We start from the raw sequence: 7,862 nt of genomic DNA, 5'->3' as shown, positions 1-7,862 counted from the left end.
CAGATTCCTGAACCCTTCTTGATGCTGGGACATGAACCCCGGCACAACAACTAGAGGCCCGGTGCACAAAATTCATATACAGGTAGAGTCCCTAGGCCAGGCTGGCGATCAGGGCCGATCAGGTTCCCCACTTCCCTGCCTCCCTGCCTTCTCCTTCCCTCACTCCCTCAGCACCCTGCCACCGCCGCTGGTCGCCTGCCATGTTCTGCGCCACTCCCTGGTGGTCAGCTCACCAGGTCATAGCTAGCGATCAAACTCCCATTCTCGTGGTCGAACTCCCGAGGAGACACTTTGCATGTTAGCCTTTTATATCTATAGATTAGTAGTTAAGTGATTCCTAGGACTGGTATTGTCTCACCCAGGTAGAATATATATATATATATATATTAACTTTGTTATTTTAATGGGTCTCAAAACTCTGTGACAGATTTTTGGTAATGTTTCCATTAAAGAGTACTGATTTTAAAAACTAATAACTTAAAAACTGCCACACACACACAAAAGAACCAAATGGCCCACAACACATTCTCCTTTCCTTCTGAAGGTTTTCCGATGTCTCGTCATTATTAACCAGCTTTTTACTATTAAACTTAAATGGCCAATTGAGACAAACAGTTCCGAGACTGTTCTTCCACCACTGGTTAAGACAGGGGTGGCAGGTGTTGGGAATAAATATTCATTTAGCTTCTGAGCTTTCTGGGCAGACTTGGTGACTTTGCCAGCTCCAGCTGCCTTCTTGTCCACTGCTTTGATGACACCCACAGCAACTGTCTGTCTCATGTCACGAACAGCAAAACGGCCCAGAGGAGAGTAGTCAGAGAAGCTCTCAACACACATGGGCTTGCCAGGAATCATATCAACGATGGCAGCATCACCAGATTTCAAAAACTTGGGGCCATCTTCCAGCTTTTTCCTAGAACGACCATCAATCTCCTTCAGCTCAGCAAATTTGCAAGCAACAGGAGCTGTGTGACCATCCAGCACCGGTGCATATCCAGCACTGATCTGGCCTGGGTGGCTCAGCATAATCACCTGAGCTGTGAAGCCAGCTGCTTCCCTGGTGGGTCATTTTTGCTGTCACCAGCCACATTGCCATGACGAACATCTTTGACAGACACGTTCTTGTTGTTGAAGCCCACCTTGTCCCCAGGAAGAGCTTCATTCAAAGCTTCATGGTGCATTTCAACAGGCTTCCCTTCAGTTGTAACATTGACTGGAGCAAAGGTGACCACCATGCCGTGTTTGAGAAGACCAGTCTCCACTCGGCCCACAGGGACAGGACCAATACCACCAATTTTGTAGACATCCTGGAGGGGCAGATGCAGGGGCTTGTCAGTTGGGTGAGTTGGTGGCAGGATGCCATCCAGAGCTCCAAGCAGCGTGGTACCACTGGCATTGCCATCTTTACGGGTGACCTTCCATCTCTTGAACCAAGGCATGTTAGCACTTGGCTCCAGCATGTGGTCACCATTCCAACCAGAAATTGGCACAAATGCTACTGTGTTGGGGTTGTAGCCAATTAATGTAGGTGCTAACTTCTTTAACAATTTCCTCGTATCTTTTCTGACTGTAGGGCGGCTCAGTGGAATCCATTTTGTTAACACCAACAATCAGCTGTTTCACACCCAGTGTGTAAGCCAGAAGGGCATGCTCACGAGTCTGCCCATTTTTGGAGATGCCTGCTTCAAATTCACCAACACCAGCAGCAACAATCAGGACAGCACAGGCAGCCTGAGATGTGCCTGTAATCATGATTTTGATGAAGTCTCTGTGTCCTGGGGCATCAATGATGGTCACATAATACTTGCTGGTCTTGAATTTCCACAGGTAGATCTCAATGGTGATACCACGCTCATGGTCAGCTTTCAGTTTATCCAAGACCCAGGCATACTTGAAGGAGCTCTTCCCCATCTCAGCAGCCTCCTTCTCAAATTTTCTCGATGGTTCTTTTGTTGATCCCACCACATTTGTAGATTAGATGGCCAGTAGTGGTAGACTTGCCGGAATCTACGTGTCCGATGACAATGATGTTGATGTGATTTTTTTTTTCCTTTCCCATTTTGGGTTTGATTTAGTGGCAGTTTTTACGACATCTGTGTTCTGGCGGCAAACCCGTTGCGAAAAAGGGGAGAATACAACTTTAACAAAGAAAGTTCCCTCCCCCATGAGACTCACATTTTAGTTTGTTGTGGGAGGGAAAAGAGAGAAGCAGATAATAATTAAGATAATAAAAATATAGAAAAGGATAGGTTGTGGTAAGTGGCATGGAAAATTCAGTAGGTAAGAATCAAAATGATTGCAATTCTTTCTATTTTTAGGAATAGAAAATATATGGGGAGAAACCAAGATGGCGGCATAGGTTAACACCGGAGTTTGCTGCCTCAAACAACCACTTCAAAAATACAACTAAAAGATGGAACGGACATTATCCAGAACCACAGGAAGGCTGGCTGAATGGAAGTTCTACAACTAGGAGGAACCGAGAATCAGAGGAGGCGCAGTGCTGAAGTAAAATACTAAGGTGTGGAGTGCGTGCGGCGCGGGCTGGTGGCTGAGGGCGTGGTTGTCTGTTTCAATCCGGAGGGAGCCTCAGACTCAGAGCTCCAGATCCGGGCGAGTCTCTAGGGACCCAGACTCAAACGGGAGAAGCAGGACTGTCTGGCTATGGTCCCTCCGAGGTTTGCAGCTGTTGCTGGGACGGAGAGGCAGAGCCCCTGGGGACGGACTGAGAGCAGCCATAACTGCTCCCTCCTCCGCCCTGTTGATCCCGTTGGACCCGCCCCGCCCAAGCCCTGTACAGAGGCATTAGCCGGATAGCCTCAGGCAAAGGCTAGATTAGCACCTCCCTAGAGGACACAAGTTCTTCCACTGCAGACACAGCTGATTATCACAGCAAGTCGGCCTGGAGGTCAAATCACTCTAGTATTAACTATAACAATCAAGGCTTAACTACAACAAGACTGCGCACAAAGACCACTAGGGGGTGTACCAAGAAAGCGTAAAAAATGTGGAGACAAAGAAACAGGACAAAACTATCAAGGGAGGATATTGAGTTCAGAACCACACTTTTGAGGTCTCTCAAGAGGCTTCTAGAGTCTGTTGATAAACTTGATGAGATGTACAGGAAATCTAATGAGACTCTTGATGGTGTGATAAAGGACCATCTAGAAAGTAAGCATACACTGACTGAAATAAAGAATATTTTACAGACTCCCAACAGCAAACCAGAGGAACTCAAGAATCAAGTCAAAGATTTGAAATGTGAAGAAGCGAGAAACACCCAACTGGAAAAGCAAAATGAAAAAAGAACCCAAAAATACGAAGATAGTGTAAGGAGCCTCTGGGACAGCTTCAAACGCACCAACATCAGAATTATAGGGGTACCAGAAGATGAGAGAGAGCAAGATATTGAAAACCTATTTGAAGAAATAATGACAGAAAACTTCCCCCACCTGGTGAAAGAAATAGACTTCCAAGTCCAGGAAGCGCATAGAACCCCAAACAAAAGGAATCCAAAGAGGACCACACCAAGACACATCATAATTAAAATGCCAAGAGCAAAAGTCAAAGAGAGTATCCTAAAAGCAGCAAGAGAAAGAAAGTTAGTTACCTACAAGGGAGTACCCATACGACTGTCAGCTGATTTCTCAACAGAAACTTTGCAGGCCAGAAGGGAGTGGCAAGAAATATTCAAAGTGATGAACAGCAAGAACCTACAACCAAGATTACTTTATCCAGCAAAGCTATCATTCAGAAGTGAAGGTCAGATAAAGAGCTTCACAGATAAGGAAAAGCTAAAGGAGTTCATCACCACCAAACCAGTGTTATATGAAATGCTGAAAGGTATCCTTTAAGAAGAGGAAGAAGAAGAAAAAGGTAAAGATACAAATTATGAACAACAAATATGCATCTATCTACAAATGAATCTAAGAATCAAGTGAATAAATAACCTGATGTACAGAATGAACTGGTGATTATAATAGAATCAGGGACATAGAAAGGGAATGAACTGACTATTCTTGGGGGGAAAAGGGGTGTGGGAGATGCGGGAAGAGACTGGACAAAAATCGTGCACCTATGGATGAGGACAGTGGGTGGAGAGTGAGGGCGGAGGGAGGGGTGGGAGCTGGAAGGAGGGGAGTTATGGGGGGAAAAAAAGAGGAACAAATGTAATAATCTGAACAATAAAGATTTAATAAAAGAAAAAAGAAAATATATGGGGTGGAATAAATAGAACCATATGCTTTTTTGTTGTTGTTGTTAATCCTCACTTGGGGATATTTTTCCATGGATTTTAGAGAGTGTAGAAGGGAGAGGGAGAGACAGAGAGAGAAACATGGGTGTGAGAGAGACATATAGATTGGTTGCCTCCTGCACACACCTTGACTGGGGCTGGGATCTAGCCAGCAACCCAGATATGTGCCCTTGACTCGAATCAAACCCGAGACCTTACAGTCCTTGGACTGATGCTCTAACCACTGAGTGACCTGCTAGGGCAGAACCATATACTTTTGATAGACTTTTTTGTTTCCGAAAGATTTACAGTAAGATCCTACCACCATGCCTACCTCGTTGGAGACTGTTCCATAGACCACTGGAATGTCATGTTGGATCATTGAGAGGCTCAGACAAACACCCGACTTTTTGTCCTGCCCACACTGATTTATGAAAAGGGGTGCTTTTGCTAGGTTTGCTATCTGGTTTCCTACATTTAAAAAAAATTTAAATTCTTTATTGTTTTAAGTATTACATATGTCTCCTTTTCTCTGCACTGACCTCTTCTTGACTGTTGCCTTCACCCTTCTACTGTCTGTGTCCATGGGTTATGCTCATATCCATGCATACAAGTCCTTTGGTTACCCTCCATCCCCCAACTGCCTTTCTGAGGTTGGACAGTCTGTTTGATGCTTTTCTGTCTCTGGATCTATTTTTTTAAAAATATATTTTATTGATTTTTTACAGAGAGGAAGGGAGAGAGATAGAGAGTTAGAAACATCGATGAGAGAGAAACATCGATCAGCCGCCTCCTGCACATCTCCTACTGGGGATGTGCCCGCAACCCAGGTACATGCCCTTGACCCGAATCGAACCTGGGACCCTTGAGTCCTCAGGCTGATGCTCTATCCACTGAGCCAAACCGGTTTCGGCTCTGGATCTATTTTTGTTCATCAGTTTGTGTTGTTCATTATATTCCACAAATGAGTGAGATCATGTGATATTTATTTTTCTCCAACTGGCTTATTTCACTTAGCATAATGCTCTCTAGGTCCATCCATGCTGTTGGTAAGAGTTCCTTCTTTTTCACAGCAGCATAGTATTCCATTGTGTAGCTGTACCATTGTTTTATAATCCACTCATCTGCTGATGGGCACTTAGGCTGTTTCCAAATCTTAGCTATTGTAAATTGTGCTGCTATGAACATAAGGGTGCATATATCCTTTGTGATGGGTGTTTCTGATTTCTTGGGATATAGTCCTAGAAGTGGGATTACTGGGTCAAATGGGAGTGCCATTTTTAGTTCTTTGAGGAAACTCCATATTGTTTTCCACAGTGGCTGCACCAGTCTGCATTCCCACAAGCAGTGCATAAGGGTTCCTTTTTCTCCACATCCTCGCCAGCTCTTGTCCTTTGTTGATGACAGCCATTCTGATAGGTGTGAGATGGTACCTCATTGTCATTTTGATTTGCATCTCTTGGGTGATTACTGATTTTGAGCATGTTTTCATATGTCTCTTGGCCTTCTCTATGTCCTCTTTTGAAAAGTATCTATTTAGGGGGAAAACCAAGATGGCGGCATAGGTAAACACCGGAGTTTTGCTGCCTCCAACAACCACTTCAAAAATACAACTAAAAGACGGAACGGACATCATCCAGAACCACAGGAAGGCTGGCTGAATGGAAATTCTACAACTAGAAGGAAAGAGAAAAGCATACCGAGAGTCAGAGGAGGCACAATGCGGAAGTAAAATACTGAGGTTCGGAGGTGCATGTGCAGCGGGCTGGCGGCTGAGGGTGCGGTTGTCGTTTTCAATCGGGAGGGAGTCTCAGGCTCTGAGCTCCAGTTCCGGGCGAGTCTCTGGGGACCCAGACTCAAACGGGAGAAGCGGGACTGTCTGGCATTGGTCAGAACCTGAGGGCAGCTTTCTCTACGAGGGGCTTGCAGCGATTACCAGGACACTGAGAAGCAGAGCCTCTGAGGGCAAGTCTGAGAGCAGCCATTAACTGCTAGCCCCGCCCTGTTGATCCCGTGGGACCCGCCCCACCCAAGCCCTGCAGGGAGGCTTTTGCTGAATAGCCGCAGGCAAAGGCTAGATTAGCACCTCCCTAGAGATCCAGGAGCCAGGAAGCCCAGAGGTCAGAGTGGGACCATCCAGTTTGCAGCTCCCTGGAAACATAAAGGACACACTCAGGGGGCAGACTCAGTGAGCACCAAAGCCCCATTGAAGCAAGTCTTGCCCCAGAGGCATCCAGCACAGAAGTTCTCCCACTGCAGACACAGCTGATTCTCACAGCTAATTGGCCTGGAGGTCCAATGAAGGCTTAACTACAACAAGACTGTGCACAAAGCCCACAAGGGGGTGCACCAAGAGTGTCCTCCTCAGGTAATTGGGGAGGCTGAACCACTGGGCACTAGAGGACACTCAGCACAGAAAGCCACACTATCAACACAGGGAAGCATAAAAAATGCGGAGACAAAGAAACAGGACACAAACAAAAGAAATGGAGGAAAGCAAACTGCTGGATATAGAATTCAAAACCACACTTTTAAGGTCTTTAAAGAACTGTCTAGAAGCCGCCGATAAATATAGTGAGATCCTCAAGAAATCTAGTGAGACCCTCGATGTTGTGATAAAGAACCAACTAGAAATTAAGCATACACTGACTGAAATAAAGAATATTATACAGACTCCCAACAACAGACCAGAGGATCGAAAGAATCAAGTCAAAGATTTGAAATACGAAGAAGCAAAAAACACCCAACCAGAAAAGCAAAATGAAAAAAGAATCCAAAAATACGAAGATAGTGTAAGGAGCCTCTGGGACAGCTTCAAACGCACCAACATCAGAATTATAGGGGTGCCAGAAGAAGAGAGAGAGCAAGATATTGAAAACCTATTTGAAGAAATAATGACAGAAAACTTCCCCTACCTGGTGAAAGAAATAGACTTCCAAGTCCAGGAAGCGCATAGAACCCCAAACAAAAGGAATCCAAAGAGGACCACACCAAGACACATCATAATTAAAATGCCAAGAGCAAAAGTCAAAGAGAGTATCCTAAAAGCAGCAAGAGAAAGAAAGTTAGTTACCTACAAGGGAGTACCCATACGACTGTCAGCTGATTTCTCAACAGAAACTTTGCAGGCCAGAAGGGAGTGGCAAGAAATATTCAAAGTGATGAACAGCAAGAACCTACAACCAAGATTACTTTATCCAGCAAAGCTATCATTCAGAAGTGAAGGTCAGATAAAGAGCTTCACAGATAAGGAAAAGCTAAAGGAGTTCATCACCACCAAACCAGTGTTATATGAAATGCTGAAAGGTATCCTTTAAGAAGAGGACGAAGAAGAAAAAGGTAAAGATACAAATTATGAACAACAAATACACATCTATCAACAAGTGAATCTAAAAATCAAGTGAATAAATAATCTGATGAACAGTATGAACTGGTGATTATAATAGAATCAGGGACATAGAAAGGGAATGGACTGACTATTCTAGGGGGGGAAAGGGGTGTGGGGGATGCGGGAAGAGATTGGACAATAATCGTACACCTATGGATGAGGACAGTGGGTGGGGAGTGAGGGCGGAGGGAGCCCCCCCGGAGCTGGAAGGAGGGGACTTATGGGGGAAAAAAGAGGAAT

General features: G+C 45.0%; 1 pseudogene; it reads right to left on the bottom strand.

The window, feature by feature from the left end:
• Positions 1 to 462: 462 nt before the first annotated feature.
• On the bottom strand, positions 463 to 2,059 carry LOC102426501 (annotated as a pseudogene).
• Between the last annotated feature and the right edge of the window lie 5,803 nt (positions 2,060 to 7,862).

The sequence above is a fragment of the Myotis lucifugus genome, unplaced genomic scaffold (genome assembly GCF_000147115.1).
Source record: "Myotis lucifugus unplaced genomic scaffold, Myoluc2.0 scaffold_7199, whole genome shotgun sequence".
In the NCBI taxonomy this organism is placed as follows: domain Eukaryota; kingdom Metazoa; phylum Chordata; class Mammalia; order Chiroptera; family Vespertilionidae; genus Myotis; species Myotis lucifugus.
This window is presented reverse-complemented; position numbering and strand designations above follow the sequence as displayed.